This window comes from Bos indicus, chromosome 22 (genome assembly GCF_029378745.1).
Source record: "Bos indicus isolate NIAB-ARS_2022 breed Sahiwal x Tharparkar chromosome 22, NIAB-ARS_B.indTharparkar_mat_pri_1.0, whole genome shotgun sequence".
NCBI classification, from domain to species: domain Eukaryota; kingdom Metazoa; phylum Chordata; class Mammalia; order Artiodactyla; family Bovidae; genus Bos; species Bos indicus.
Genome location: NC_091781.1, coordinates 8,722,361 through 8,737,289, shown reverse-complemented (window position 1 = coordinate 8,737,289; position 14,929 = coordinate 8,722,361).

Here is a 14,929-nt window from a genome sequence, read left to right as displayed (position 1 = left end):
TTTTACCAAGTGCAGAACACAGGACTCTCTCCCACCAGATGCAAAAGTGTCTGCACAGGCTCCCACACCTCACTCTGACCACTTGTTTTATTAATGGCATAGTTCATGTCTGAGACTATATTGTTCAGCCACTGAGTCATGTTCGACTCTTTGCTATGCCGTGGACTGCAGCATGCCAGGCTCCCCTGTCCTTCACCATCTCCCTGAGATGGCTCAGATTCATGTCCATTGAGTCAATGATGCTATCCAACCATCTCATCCTCTGTTGCCTGCTTCACCTCCTGCCTTCAATCTTTCCCAGCACCAGGGTCTTTTCAAATGAGTCAGCTCGATTGAAAAACCCGCAATTCAAGCGGAACACCTTCAGGTTTCTATGAAGGCAGGTACCCCGCTGCCACATTGTTCTACCATTTTATCCCTCACCTTCTGCAGAATGGGGATACTGTTGGCTTCACATATGTCCATGTGTCTCTCAATATTAGACATCCCAAAGTTGAATGATCCACTTGGGAGTTGGAATGATACTATTTTATAGCATTTCCCACACTGTCACTTCATGCCAGAAAAGTTACTTCTCTCCAGAGATTTGTTTTTGGTATAAAATTGCATCCTGGCACAGTCTTGATTCGTATTGACAAGCTTCCTTGTTTACTGTTGTTCTTCCTTAAGATGCTGCCTCATTAAAGACAGAAAGGTTAACAACTGAACCCTGTTTGCCTCGAGTAAATCACTCAATTTTCTGGAGCTCACTGCAAACAATCTGCTCCAAAAGAGCTAATTAGGGCTGAGAATACAAAATGGGAGTCCGGATGGCACCATTTGCATCATCTCAATTGCAGGCTTCTTTTTCTCCTTCACATCAAAAGAGTCATTCTGTGAAAGTCAACCTCCTTTTTTTTTTTCCCTTGAAAGGTAAATGTGCGCTGAAGATTGGGATCCATACACTGTGGCATTCTGATGTCAGTGATGGCTGCAGAGGCAGAATGGGGGCCATAGAATGTAAGAAAACACTTCTTAGCTTCCTCAAGCTGAGCTCATTGTTGCTGACAGGCTCTTAAAGGTGCTGGGATGGCTATCCATGTGTTTAGGAACCACAGAGTGGGATTTCTGGATGCAGCCCTGGTAGAAACACCCTGCTTTCTCTCTCTCTCTCTGTGTGTGTGTGTGTGTGTGTGTGTGTGTGTGTGTGTGTGTGTGTGAAGGAAGGGAGAGGCCTGTCAATAGATAGAAGTATCTCTTTTCTCATGTGTCAGTTTGGTTTTGTGGTGAACACACCAGCCCAAACAAACTGGTTTGACTCAACAACACTTTATTAATGTTTTGATGTCTATAAGGTGATGGGGTAATTCTGCTGATCCAAATCTGGCTCAGCTAACCAAGGCTGGGCCCAATCATGAGTTTGCAGCCACCACTAGGTCCAGTGGAGACAGGGTTCAGCTTGGATGGCTCATCTCTAGTCCATATGGTACTTCATCCTCCTACAGGCTAGCTCAGGCTAATTAGGATGGCAGCTTGGCAGGTTTCTCCGGGAGTGAACCAAAGCATGCTAGGCTTCTTGGCCCAGATTTGGAACTGGCAAGGCATTCCACCCACCACATTCCATGGGCCAATGCAAGTCCCAGGGCGAGGCTGGATTTAAACAGTGGGGAAAATGACTTCAGCTCTTGAGGAGTTACAAAGTCACTGAAAAAACGGGCATAAAGATAAAGAAAGATGGAGAATTTACCAAAGTCATAAGGGATTACTAACTTTGTTATGAGCAAAATCTCAAGATGAAACAAATTATATGTTCTTTAGTTATTTTGACAAACAAACAAAAAATAAATGTGTTCTTTAGTTATTATATCAACAAATAGGGTGCGTTAGGGTTGTGTCGGAATCTGAAGCAGGGTAGGTTGATGTACCATTCACTTTTCCAACTTAATCTTGCTCACTGGTTTGGGAAGCTCTTTGATAAGATTTTTAACGTACCAAATTGTGATAGGTAACTTTAGTAGGAGTGAATAAAGGGTTTCTCTGCCTAACAGCACTTAATAAACCTTTTGTATTCCATCAGACACAAAACAGCTCAGAGAAGCAGGTTGGGACAGTTTTGTGAGACAGGGCATCTGAGTGAGCAATCGCTCAGACAGCACTGGCCCTTGGCCTGTATCTCACTGTGTTAGAGAAAGAGGTGGTGAGGTCCTGAGGCTTTCGGTTTTAGGGAGTCCAAATGAATGTATAAGAATAGCTAAAGGCTGATACCATTGATTAATTTAGACAAACTTCAGGAAATTCAAAATTGAATCTTTAGAAGATCGAAAGGATTACGGCTAGTTTCAGTTGCTTCTCTCTTCAACTATGGTAAGCCTTGGAAAAAAGCATCATGGCATGGTGGGAAAAAGAGAAGACACCAGTTTAGAGTCTAATCTACACTGAGTTTCATCAGTTTTAATTCTAGGAATGACACTATACTTAGATAGAAGGCAGGGAATTCTGAAAAGTATATAACAGCCAAATCGAAAAAGAAAACTTATTCCAAAATATCCCTGAGCCTAGAGTGATCATCCCTCCCTTGACTCTGGTATTCCTTGGCCTGCATTCAAAGCAGCCCCAAATGCAGAAATACTCATCACACAAACAGAAAAAGCTCCAGGAGAAGCCTTCTAGTTTTGTTCTCAACTGTCATCCACATGTTAAATTACTCCAGAAGAGTTCTATTACATATATTTAGAAATTTATCTTTTTTTTATTTCTCTTCTTTTATTGCTGATGTTCCTAGTTTCATATTTTCTGATGTCATTTATCTGCTGTCTAAAGAAATTCCTTTAGTCATCTTTTTTAGAGTACATCTATGGCAAGGACTTCTTTTAGATTTCCTTCATCTAAGATGTATTTATTTCAGCTTTATTCCTCAAGGATACTTTTTCTGCATATAAAATTATAGGTGAACCATTCTTTTTTTTTCCCAGCATCTTAAAAATGTTATTTAACTTTGTTCCAGACTCCATCCCTTTTTATGAGAATTCTGTACTCATTTGAATCATCATTCATTTATAACTGAGGCATGTTCTTTCTAGCTTATTTCTAGAATTTTTCTTTGCCTCTGATCTTTGACCATTTTTTAAATAATATATCTTGGTATTGATTTCTTTGCATTTTTCCTGTTTGAAGTTTGCTGAGCATCTTGAATCCATATGCTTGTAGCTCTCAAAAATGTGGGCTATTTTAGCCATTATTTCTTCAAATAGTTTTTTACCCTTGTTCTTTTTTTTGTAATCATTGAAGATTATAATTGTACAAGATTGAGAAGTATAAAACAAAATACAAGTACTGGAGGACAATTGCTCTACAATATTGTGTTGGCCTCTGCCACACATCAACACGAATCAGCCACAGGTATACATATGTCCCCTCCTTCCTGAACCCATCTCCTTCCCCATGCTCTGTCACAGAACACTGGGTTAAGCTCCCTGTCTTACACAGCAAATTATCTCTTGCTATCTGTTTTGCATATTGGTAATGTACATGTTTCCATGCTATTCTCTCGATTTGTCCCACTCTCTACGTGCCCCACTGTGTCCACAAGTCTCTTCTCTATACCTGCATCTCCACTGTTGCTCTGCAAATAGGTTCATCAGTACCTTCTTTCTAGATTCTATACACATGGGTTAATATACAATATTTGTCTTTCTCTTTCTGACTTAATTCACTCTGTATAACAGGCTCTAGGTTCATCCACCTAATTAGCACTGATTCAAATGTATTCTTTTTTATAGCTGAGTAATATTGATGCTTTTGATCTGTGGTGCTGGAGAGTACCCTTGAGAGTCCCTTGGACTGCAAGGAGACCCAACAAGTCAATCCTAAAGGAAATCAACCCTGAATATTCATTGGAAGGACTGATGCTGAAGCTCCTGTACTTTGGCCACCTGATGTGAAGAACCAATTCATTAGAAAAGACTTTGATTCTGGGAAAGATTGAAGGAAAGAGGAGAAAGGGATGACAGAGGACAAGATGGTTGGATGGCATCACTAACTTAATGGACATGAGTTTGAGCAAGCTTTGGGAGATGGTGAAGGACAGGGAAGCCTGGTGTGCTGCAGTCCATGGGGTCACAAAGAGTCGGACATGACTGAGCAAATGAACAACAACAATATTCCATTGTATCTACGTACCACAATTTTTCTGGGCTCCAAAATCACTGCAGATGGTGACTGCAGCCATGAAATTAAAAGACACTTACTCCTTGGAAGGAAAGTTATGACCAGCCTAGATGGCATATTCAAAAGCAGAGACATTACTTTGCCAACAAAGGTTCGTCTAGTCAAGGCTATGGTTTTTCCTGTGGTCATGTATGGAGGTGAGAGTTGGACTGTGAAGAAGGCTGAGGGCTGAAGAATTGATGCTTTTGAGCTGTGGTGTTGGAGAAGACTCTTGAGAGTCTCTTGCCCTGCAAGGAGATCCAACCAGTCCATTCTGAAGGAGATCAGCCCTGAGATTTCTTTGGAGGGAATGATGCTAAAGCTGAAACTCCAGTACTTTGGCCACCTCATGTGAACAGTTGACTCATTGGAAAAGACTCTGATGCTGGGAGGGATTGGGGGCAGGAGGAGAAGGGGATGACAGAGGATGAGATGGCTGGATGGCATCACTGACTCGATGGACATGAGTCTGAGTGATCTCCGGGAGTTGGTGATGGACAGGGAGGCCTGGCGTGCTGCAATTCATGGGGTCGCAAAGAGTCGGACACGACTGAGCGACTGATCTGATCTGACCACAATTTCTGTATTCGTTTATCTATCAATGGACATCTAGGTTACCATGTTCTAGCTATTGTAAAGAGTGCTACAATGAACACTGGTGTACATGTGTCTCTTTCAATTATGGTTTTCTCAGGGTATATGCCCAATAGTGGGATTGTTGGGTCATTTGGTAGTCTATTCCTAGAACTGCTTTAGTTATTACTTCTTCAAATAGTTTTTTAATGCTCAGTCCATCTTCTTTTCCTTTTTTGGGGACACAAATGCCATTTCATGATTTAAGTTGACTATCATCTTTTGTATTTTAATATAGTGCTACTAGATTATGTCTTATCTGTCACCACATACTTTGAGTTTTACTTCTCACTTTTCTCCATAAATATAGACCAATTTGCAACCAAGTTGACCCTTTTAGTCTTTTTTTCTTTGACCACACTGCATAGCATGCAGGCCCCAACCAGGGATCAAACCCATGTCTCCTACAGTGGAAGCACAGAGGCTTAACCACTGGATCACCAGGGAAGTCCTCAAACTGACTCTTTTAGTTTAGATAAAAACTAACTTCTAAGATTAGGGTTTAAAAAATGGAAGTATGTGGAAGATATTAAAAAACTGAATATTTTTTTTAAAAAATAAATTCATTTATTTTAATTGGAGGCTAATTACTTTACAATATTGTATTGGTTTTGCCATACATCCACAGGTGTTAAAAAAATGTAACCCCATTTAGATCAGTGCCTGGCATAGAATGGTGTCTCCATGAGCCAGAGAACATGAGGGTCTTTTCTGTACATTCCCACTATAACTCTCCAACCATCTTGTGAACAACACTATCATCTATACTGGTATTTTTATTAACAGACTATTAGCATTGAAAAATGAGTAGCCAATAAAAACTGAGAATAAATTAGTATGCATTCATATAATGAAATACTGCAAAGTCACAGAAAAATATTCTACTCTTTGAGACTATTTGAAGATAGGAGAATTTGCTACAATGTATGCTGTTAAGCAACTAAGGAAGACATGAAATTTTTATATCAGATAATTACAATTTTCGGTAAAATTTTGTAGGGGATTTCTGAAAGCAAATAGCCCTAGTTGGTTACAGGATAACGAATTTTCTTTTTTTTATTTACCTTTCAGTTTTTTCAAATGTTCCATCTTGAACATATATTACTTTCTAATCAAGAAAATGAACAAAAAATAAATAACTTTCAATACATTAGTGTCTGATGTGATTAGGGTATTCTGATGTTGTTCTGTGCTGCTGGTGTCCTGTGGGTAAATACATAATCCATTTTAGATGGACAGCTTTGTTCTGCTCTGAATGGTCCCTAAGTGCTGAGGATTCTCACATATAGAAAAGTTCAAAGATTTTATTTCAGAAAAGCCTTTTTGTCATCTGTCCAGTAGGGCACTTAGATTGATTCTTGGCCTGGAGTCCAAGAGGGCACAAGCAGACTGCCTCCTCTGAGATCTCCCAAATTTATACTCCAAAGCAGTTGGTAACAATAGCTGGCCCTAGGTCTGGAGACAAGTATTTCGTGGCCCCAGGATAATATTAATAGTGCAGACCCCACACCTGCTCTGATTTCTAGAAGTTCTTTATGAACTAGGAGACTGGACATTTGTTGTGATGTGAGTTGTGAACATACTTTCCAATGACATTTATCTGTTGACATTGTTTAGTATATTTTCTTTCCGCAGTCAATGTAATCAATTATTTCTGTGCTGATTTCTGCTATATGACGGTTTAAAAAGACTCCTACATTCTGAAAAGAATTTGTCTATGTTTACATCTGATAACATTATGCTTTCATTTTTGTGTTTAAATTGTTGAACTTTCTATTGCAGAATAAGATACATATGTGAATGTATATAAACTATCATTATAAAGCTGACTGAATTTTAAAAATGGAACATACCTATGTGATCAGCACTCAGATGAAGAATCAGCATGTTAACAGGATGCCTGAAGCCCCCAAGACCTCTCTCAGTCACAAGCACCCACCTCTCAAGGTTAAACACCATCTTGACTTTAGAGAAAACAATTTTGAGATGCCTCACAGAATTCCCCTTGCTTCACACTCTGAGTGCCCATAAAATTATTCAGCCCTGGATAATAGTTTATTGAGCAGAACCACTTACAATAATCAGAATAATTACCCATATTGCCAATAGAAATGGCTTTGTACACACAGAGGAGAGGGTATGGCAGGCATTTATCGATGAATCAAACATTGATATAAAACATCTGGGACACTGTAAAGATAAAAATTACATAAACTTAAAGATTAAAATAAAATCCTGAAGAGGCTGCCTTTCCCATCCCCACAAAATAATTTTTATTCTTATTGAGTGTGCCATTCCTTTAATGAATGACAAGATTTTTACTACTTTCATTGTTGTTTAAAATGAACCAAAATTATTAATAATGTATCTTTCCTTCCTTAAATGTCCATCTAACTTGCACAGCAAACTCCAGAATTTAGGGAGGCTTACTGATAATACCTTGAAGAAAAGCATGGTTTATATGCTCAAAGAAAGGCAAGAAAACCAATTTTGATGAGGCTGGAAGTTAGTCATTTTTTACTGTGTAAAGTCAGAGGAATCAAACGTTTAGGGATTCACAGATAAATAAAAGGAATTGGAAGGGAGTATAAGATAAGGTCAGAGAAGTGGACTGGTGAGCAACTCCTGAGAAAGTGGCATGTTTTTATCATAAAAGGGGCAAAATAAAATGTGGGAGACAAAAAGAATATGGTTAAATTGTGTTTCACAATTATTGACATATTGAACAGATGACTTCTCTGAGTGGATCAAAAATGTTAAAGCTTATAGCCTGTAGATAGAGATAATAAGGAATTTTGTAGCTCAAAACTAGAGGAACAGCAGTTTTGAGCAAATTTCAACAACTTAAGAAAAATCTACCTTCTTCATTGCATTGACAGTTCTATTCCAAGGTTACCTGTAACCTTCCAATTACTAAATTTGATTCTTTTCAATTCTCATCTTACTTGACCTCTCTCTAGTTCTTGATGCTATTGATCACTGTCTCTTTCTTGGAATTTGTCCATCCATTCAGTTCAGTTCAGTCGCTCAGTTGTGTCCGACTCTTTGAGACCCCATGAGCTGCAGCACACCAGGCCTCCCTGTCCATCACCATCTCCCGGAGTTCACTCAAACTCACGTCCATCGAGTTGGTTGGTGATGCCATCCAGCCATCTCATCCTCTGTCATCCCCTTCTCCTCCTGCCTTCAATCTTTCCCAGTCCATCCTTTGGCTTTTGTGAAATTACTTTCTCCTTTTGTTATCACTTCTGCTCAATCCCTGTTAGCAAGAATTTGTGTCCAAAGATTACTCAGAAGTGACCCAGGGAAAAGAAGTAACAGGGGAGGGTCGAGTAAGGAGGGAAAGATAATAAAAGGAAATGTGACTTCGTTTGCTGCTATGGGATCCTAGAGGGCTTCCCTGGTGGCTCTTTGGGAAAGAATCCACCTGCCAATGCAGGAGAGGCAAGTTCAATCCCTGGTCTGGGAAGATCCCCTGGAGAAGGAAATGGCTACCCACTCCAGTATTCTTGCCTGGGAAACACCATGGACAGAGGTGTGTGGAGGGCTACAGTCCATGGGGTCACAAAGAGTCAGACTTGACTGAGCACAAGCACATACACTCACACGCACACAGGATGCTAGGCTCAAATCCATTTGATACTATCTTAATTGGATTTCTCCCAGAAGCAGGGTCAGACATAAGGATTTGTGAGCAGGTAATTTAACTTGGAGTTTCCCCAGGAGATAGGAGCAAAAGACTCAAGAGACAGAGGGAAAAAGAAAAACCTCCATATGAAGGTCACCACGGAGGGTAACTGGGGCTTGATTCTTTCTGGAACCCTCTAAAGAACACACAGGACACTTCTCAGAATTGTCCACCTGAGGACTGTGCAGAAGAATTTAGCCATCAGCTCCTATACCATTATCTATGTATTAAAGGCTACCCTGGGGTCATCAACTCCTTGCATTTCCAGACTGTGCACAGATAAAAATTTGACAGACCCCTGCCAGTGTCTGAAGTGTTAGAGAAACCTGGAATATGAAGTGGAACACAGGTGGCCTAGCCTGAAGGTGGAATGCTGTCCACATGAGGTGCGTCAGAGACCACAGGAACTGTCTGCTGGAGGACACCTAAAATCAAGTTGGGTCTGGTCACAACTTTTCCATAAGATGGTATGAAAAAAACCCAAATGAACTTTTTGGCCAAATATATATATATATATGAATATATAAGTATTCTAAAAGAAGGAAGTCAAGAGATACCTGGAATAATAGGCAAGTTGGCCTTGGAGAACAAAATGAAGCAGGGCAAAGACTAACTGAATTCTGCCAAGAGAATACATTGGTCATATCAAATACCCTTCTTCAATAGCACAAGAGATGACTTTACACATGGATGTCACCAAATGGCCAATACCAAAATCAAATTGATTATGTTCTCTGTAGCCGAAGATGCAGAAGCTGTACACAGTCAGCAAAAACAAGACCTGGAGCTGACTCTGGCTCAGATCACCAGGTTCTCATAGCAAAATTCAGGTTTAAACTAAAGAAAGATGGGAAAACCACTAGGCCAGCCAGGTATGACTTAAATCAAATCCCCTATGAATATGAAGTGGAGGTAACAAAGAGATTTAAGGGATTAGAACTTGTAAACAGTGTGCCTGAAGAACTATGGATGGAGGTGCGTAATACCATACAGGAGGCAGTTTAAAAAAAAAAAATCCCAAAGAAAAAGAAAAGCAAAAAGGCAAAATGGTTATCTGAGGAGGCCTTACAAATAGCTAAAGAAAGAAGAGAAGTGAAAAGCAAGGGAGAAAAGGAAAGGTGTAGCCAAATAAATGCAGATTTCCAAAAAACAGCACGGAGAGATAAGAAGGCCTTCTTCAATGAACAGTGTGTAAAACTAGAAGAAAACAATAGAAGGGGGAAGAGTAAAGATCTCTTCAGGAAAACTGGAGATATAAAGGGAATATTTTGCCCAAAGATGGGCACAATAAAGGACATAAAAGGTAGAGACTTAGTAGTTGCTGATGAGATCAAGAAGGGATGAAAAGAATACACAGAAGAACTGTATAAAAAATATCCAGATGAACTGGATGACTGAAATGGTGTGGTCAGCCACCCAGAGCCAGACATTCTGGAGTACGAAATCAAGTAGGTCTTAGGAAGCACTGCTGCAAATAAAGCTAGTGGATGCGATGGAATGCCAGGAGAACTATGAAAAACCCTAGAGGATGATGCCATCAATGTGTTGCATTCAATATGTCAGCAAATCTGGAGACCCAGCAGTTGCCACAGGACTGGAAACAGTCAATCCCCATCCCAATTCCCAAGAAGGGTAGTACTAAAGAATGTGCTAACCATTGGACAATTGCACTCATCTCCCACACTAGTAATGTCGTGCCTAAAATCTTGCATGCTGAGCTTTAGCATTATGTGAACCAAGAACTTCCAGATGTCCTAGCTGGATTTAGAAAAGGAAGAAGAACCAGAGATCAAATTGCCAACATTCGCTGGATCATAGACAAAGCTAGGGAATTCCAATTTATCTACCTCTGTTTCATCAACTATGCCAAAGCCTTTGACTGTGTGGATCATAATAAACTGTGGAAAGCTCTTAAAGAGATCGGAATATCAGACCATCTTACCTGCCTCCTGAGACACGTGTATGCGGGTCAAGAAGCAACAGTTATAACCCTGTATGGAAAAACTGATTGGTTCAAGATTGAAAAAGGTGTACGACTATCTGGGCTATCTGCTGCCACCCTCTTTGTTTAAGGGCTATCTGCTGCCACCCTCTTTGTTTAACCCTCACGCTGAGCACATCATGAGAAATGCTGGGCTGGATGAGTTACAAGCTGGAATCAAGATAGGCAGGAGAAACATCAACAACCTCAGACATGTGCATGATATCACTCTAAGAGCAGAAAGTGAAGAGGAACTGAAGAGACTCTTGATGCGGGTAAAGGAGGAGACTAAAAGAGCCAGCTTAAAACTAAATACTAAAAAAACTTAGATCATGGCATCTGGCTCCATTACTTCATGGCAAATAGAAGGGGAAAAGATCGAAGCAGTGACAGATTTCCTCTTCTTGGTCTCTAAAATCACTGCAGATGGTGACTGCAGCCATGAAATCAGAAGATGTTTACTTCTTGGCAGGAAAGTGATGACAAAACCTAGACAGTGTATTGAAAAGCAGAGACGTCACTCTGCCGACAAAGGTCTGTATAGTTAAGGCTATGGTCTTCCCCGTGGTCACATATGGTTGTGAGAGCTGGATGGTAAAGAAGCCTGAGAGCCAAAGAATTGATGCTTTCAACTATGGTGCTGGAGAAGACTCCTGAGAGTCCCTTGGACAGCAAGATCAAGCCAGTTGATCTTAAGGCAAATCAATCCTGAATATTGGTTGGAAGGACTGATGCTGAAACTCCAATATTTTGGTCATCTGATGTGAACAGCTGAATCATTGGAAAAGTCCCTGATGTTGGGAAAGATTGAGGGCAGATGGAGAAGAGGGCATCAGAGGATGAGATAGTTGGATGGCATCACTGGAGTAATTGACATGAACTTGGGCAAACTTTGGGAGATGGTGAGGAACAGGGAGGCCTGGCGTGCCACAGTCTATGGGGTTGCAAAGAGTCAGACATGACTAGGAAACTGAACAACAACAAATACATATATATTTTTTTTTTTTTTCCCTTTCATTCACCAGTCAATCAAAGCATATGTGCTGATTTTTCTATCTATGGTCCTGACCAATGTCCATCTTGGAGTAATTATTTCATTAAGCACATTTATGCTTCTGTAATGAGGATATATATTAATGATACTAAAATGCAACTGTTTTGTTGAAATATCTCTCCAAATTCTGTTGATCTTCTGCAAACTGATGAACTAGTTCCTTTTATATAGGAAAAAGAAAATACTTCTGTCACAATTATTATGAAGAGTTGACAACCATAAAAACATATTCATAAACTCATAATCTTCTTGCCGTTGAAGGATGGATGCTAAAGTGGTCTAGACAACATGTTAGCAGTTGGAAAAATGGAATCTGAAACTGCATATTTGTTTTAATTCTTGAGTATTGGTCACTGGGGTAATAATTGGCTGAGGTTTCCTGCTTCTTGCTTGCTGATATGCCAGATTTTGAACCTCCACTCCTCTTCTCTTTCCCACACGTCTTCTTTCCTCCAGAGAAGACCTGCCTCCAACCTACTAACATATTTTCCTGTTGTTTTTTTTTTATGCTGGATTTTCTCTCACTGTCCTGTTTTCTAATAGGGAGGGTAACATGAAGAATGCTATCTGGATTCTGATCCAAATGATGTCTCTTAAATATATGTACAAGACACTAATTAGGTTTCCCCAATGACCTATCAAGTTGCAGTTAAGCACATACTGTACTAAATATGTCAGTACAACATACTCAGGAAAGTCCAAATGAATGTAAGGGTAAGGAATACAAACCTCATATAATACTTTCAGTTCAGTTCACTCCCTCAGTCATGGTCGACTCTTTGCAACCCCATGAATCGCAGCACGCCAGACCTCCCTGTCCATCACCAACTCTCGGAGTTCACTTAAACTCACGTCCATCGAGTCGGTGATGCCATCCAGCCATCTCATCCTCTGTCGTCCCCTTCTCCTCCTGACCCCAATCCCTCCCAGCATCAGGGTCTTTTCCATATAATACTTTTGCAAAGGCTTAAAATACAACAACCAAGATGCACAGGGTGAGAAAGAGCATTTTGTTTGGGAGCAGAGAAAGATGAAGGAAAGAGATCAATAAAAATATCATCTGGAAGGGCTGCCTAGCTTAAAGGATCAGTAGTGATCTGTGGAGATTTGAAGGGATCCACAATAAATAATAACCTAAGACAATGTCAGCCTGCTGTGCCTTATGTAAAAGGAATCGTGATATATTTTTATTTGTGAGGAACTGTGCATCTTCTTTGCCTACTAGGAGCCTTTCTCTAAATGTCGCTTTGAGATCATCTTCTCTCAGGATTGACACCTTCCAGAATAGCTCCTAGCTGTGCCAGTTATTCTCTGGGTTTATCCACAAAGACTTGCTTCATGTCCTCTCTTTTCTTGCTCTTGAAAATGAAGAATGCCTCCTTTACCTCTTCCTCAGACTTCTCCACGTGGTCTCTGAAGATTAGCTTGTTTTTGAGTCTGCGTTGGTCTGAGTGAGATGCCTCCCAAGGGGACTAGATCCGACCCAGAGGAAAGACAAACAGACCACATCCAGGACTAACATGCTGTTCACAACTATGGCAGCAGAAAAGGCATGAACATCAAGGCTGGAGAAGGTGGATGCTGGCAGTAGCTGCAAGGAGTTGGTATTTGTCAGGGCTCCTGCGAAAGCAGAGCCTGATGTAAAAATGTGAGTTCGCAAGATTTGCAGATGGAAATGTCCTTCAGGACAACCCTTTGAGAGTGATGGGGAAAGGAACTGCATGGAGAAAGAACCAAGCAAGCTTGTGATCTGAGATAAAGTCATAAAGTGTAAATCACAAGGCTGCGGGCTTGGGTTGTGAACTTCCATATCACTCATGCATGGCCCCTGGTTGCCCCTATGTTTGGAGGCAGGACATCACCTCCAGCAGTAAGCCAGTTTTCCACTGGTCGAGGCCAGTTTGACCACAGAGGGGAGGCAGCTGGAGGTCATCAGCAGCCCATATTCACACGGCTGGAGGATGGGAGCAGCCGCTGGCCTTGGGGATCAGCACGTTCCCAGATGCAGTTTCACATGAGAAGTTGACACCCTCTCTGTTGAGGGCCTTGAAAGTCCCTGGCTACACCCTCATTATTGCAATGAAGCAACCTACGGGACGGTGTTGAGCTCAGCACTAGGACTCAGAGCTTTCCCTCCATCCATCCCCAAAAGGATATTTACAGAGACTTTTCAAGCTGCCCCTAACAGTGTGCTGTCTAGAGCAGAACTCTCTACTCAGTTCCATATGAGTAATCAGACTAGAGCCCAGATCAATCATTATTCCTAAAGAATTCAAATAGTACCTGAGACAGGGTAGGAAAAGTTTTGCTAGTTAAGAGGAGAAAGTGATTCAGAGAGCAGGTTGCCTAGGATTTGGAGTAGGAAATGGCAACCCGCTCCAATATTCTTGCCTGGAAAATTCCATGGACAGAGGAGCCTGGCGGGCTATAGTCCATGTGGTCACAAAGAGTCAGACACGACTGATGACTGAACATGCATGCAAGCAGCAGGAAGAGGCAGAAGGATGCGTTGTGGGGTCATACCCCAATCACAAGATGGGTGATAACCCGAAGCCAATGAAAGAGAAGGACAAGGGTCTAAAACACTCGACTTTGTTGTTGTTTAGTCGCTAAATTGTGTCCAAATCTTTGCAACCTCATGGACTGTAGCCCGCCAGGCTCCTCTGTCCATGGGATTTTTCCAAGCAAGAATACTGGAGTGGGTTGCCATTTCCTCCTCCAGGGATCTTCCCGATTCATGTATTGAACCCATGGCCCATGCACTGGCAGAAAGATTCTTTACCACTGAGCCACCAGGGAAGCCCCAAAATACTCAGCTCGAGAGGACTATATCTCAAGTCTAGTTCAAGTTCATGAGAGCAGAGATCCTGCCAAATGTCCGGGCTGAAGAAGAGCCAACACACTGAAGACCTCACCTGTAGGTCTTCAGACCTCACCAGCCTGAGCTTATCCCATCTCCTGCTGGGGCTGTTCACAGGAGGAGGGGAGGGGCACAGGAAATAAGCCCTGCACTGGCCAGAGCAAGAAAGGGCTGAGCACCTCTCTTTGTCGTCACTGCCTTTGGGGAGAGAGGAAGAGGAAGGGGAGGTTAGAATGGCAGTAGTGGCCTATTTTGATACCTCAAGCAACCTGCTTCCTCCATCAACTTTTCCATCCCAAATTACTCAAATTAATTTGAATGATCTTCTTGGAATCCCTGGTTACCATTAGGGGAGCCAAAAATTATTCTATGGCAACAGGACTTGATATTTGGTGAAAATGTTTAATCAACATCAATGTCTTTTAATGAGAAAAAGGCTTGAAACCCAGCAAAGTCATAATGCACATATTAGCTTTGGGTCTAAACAGGAAAAAAAAAAAAAAATCTCCAGAAATACAACTAATGGGT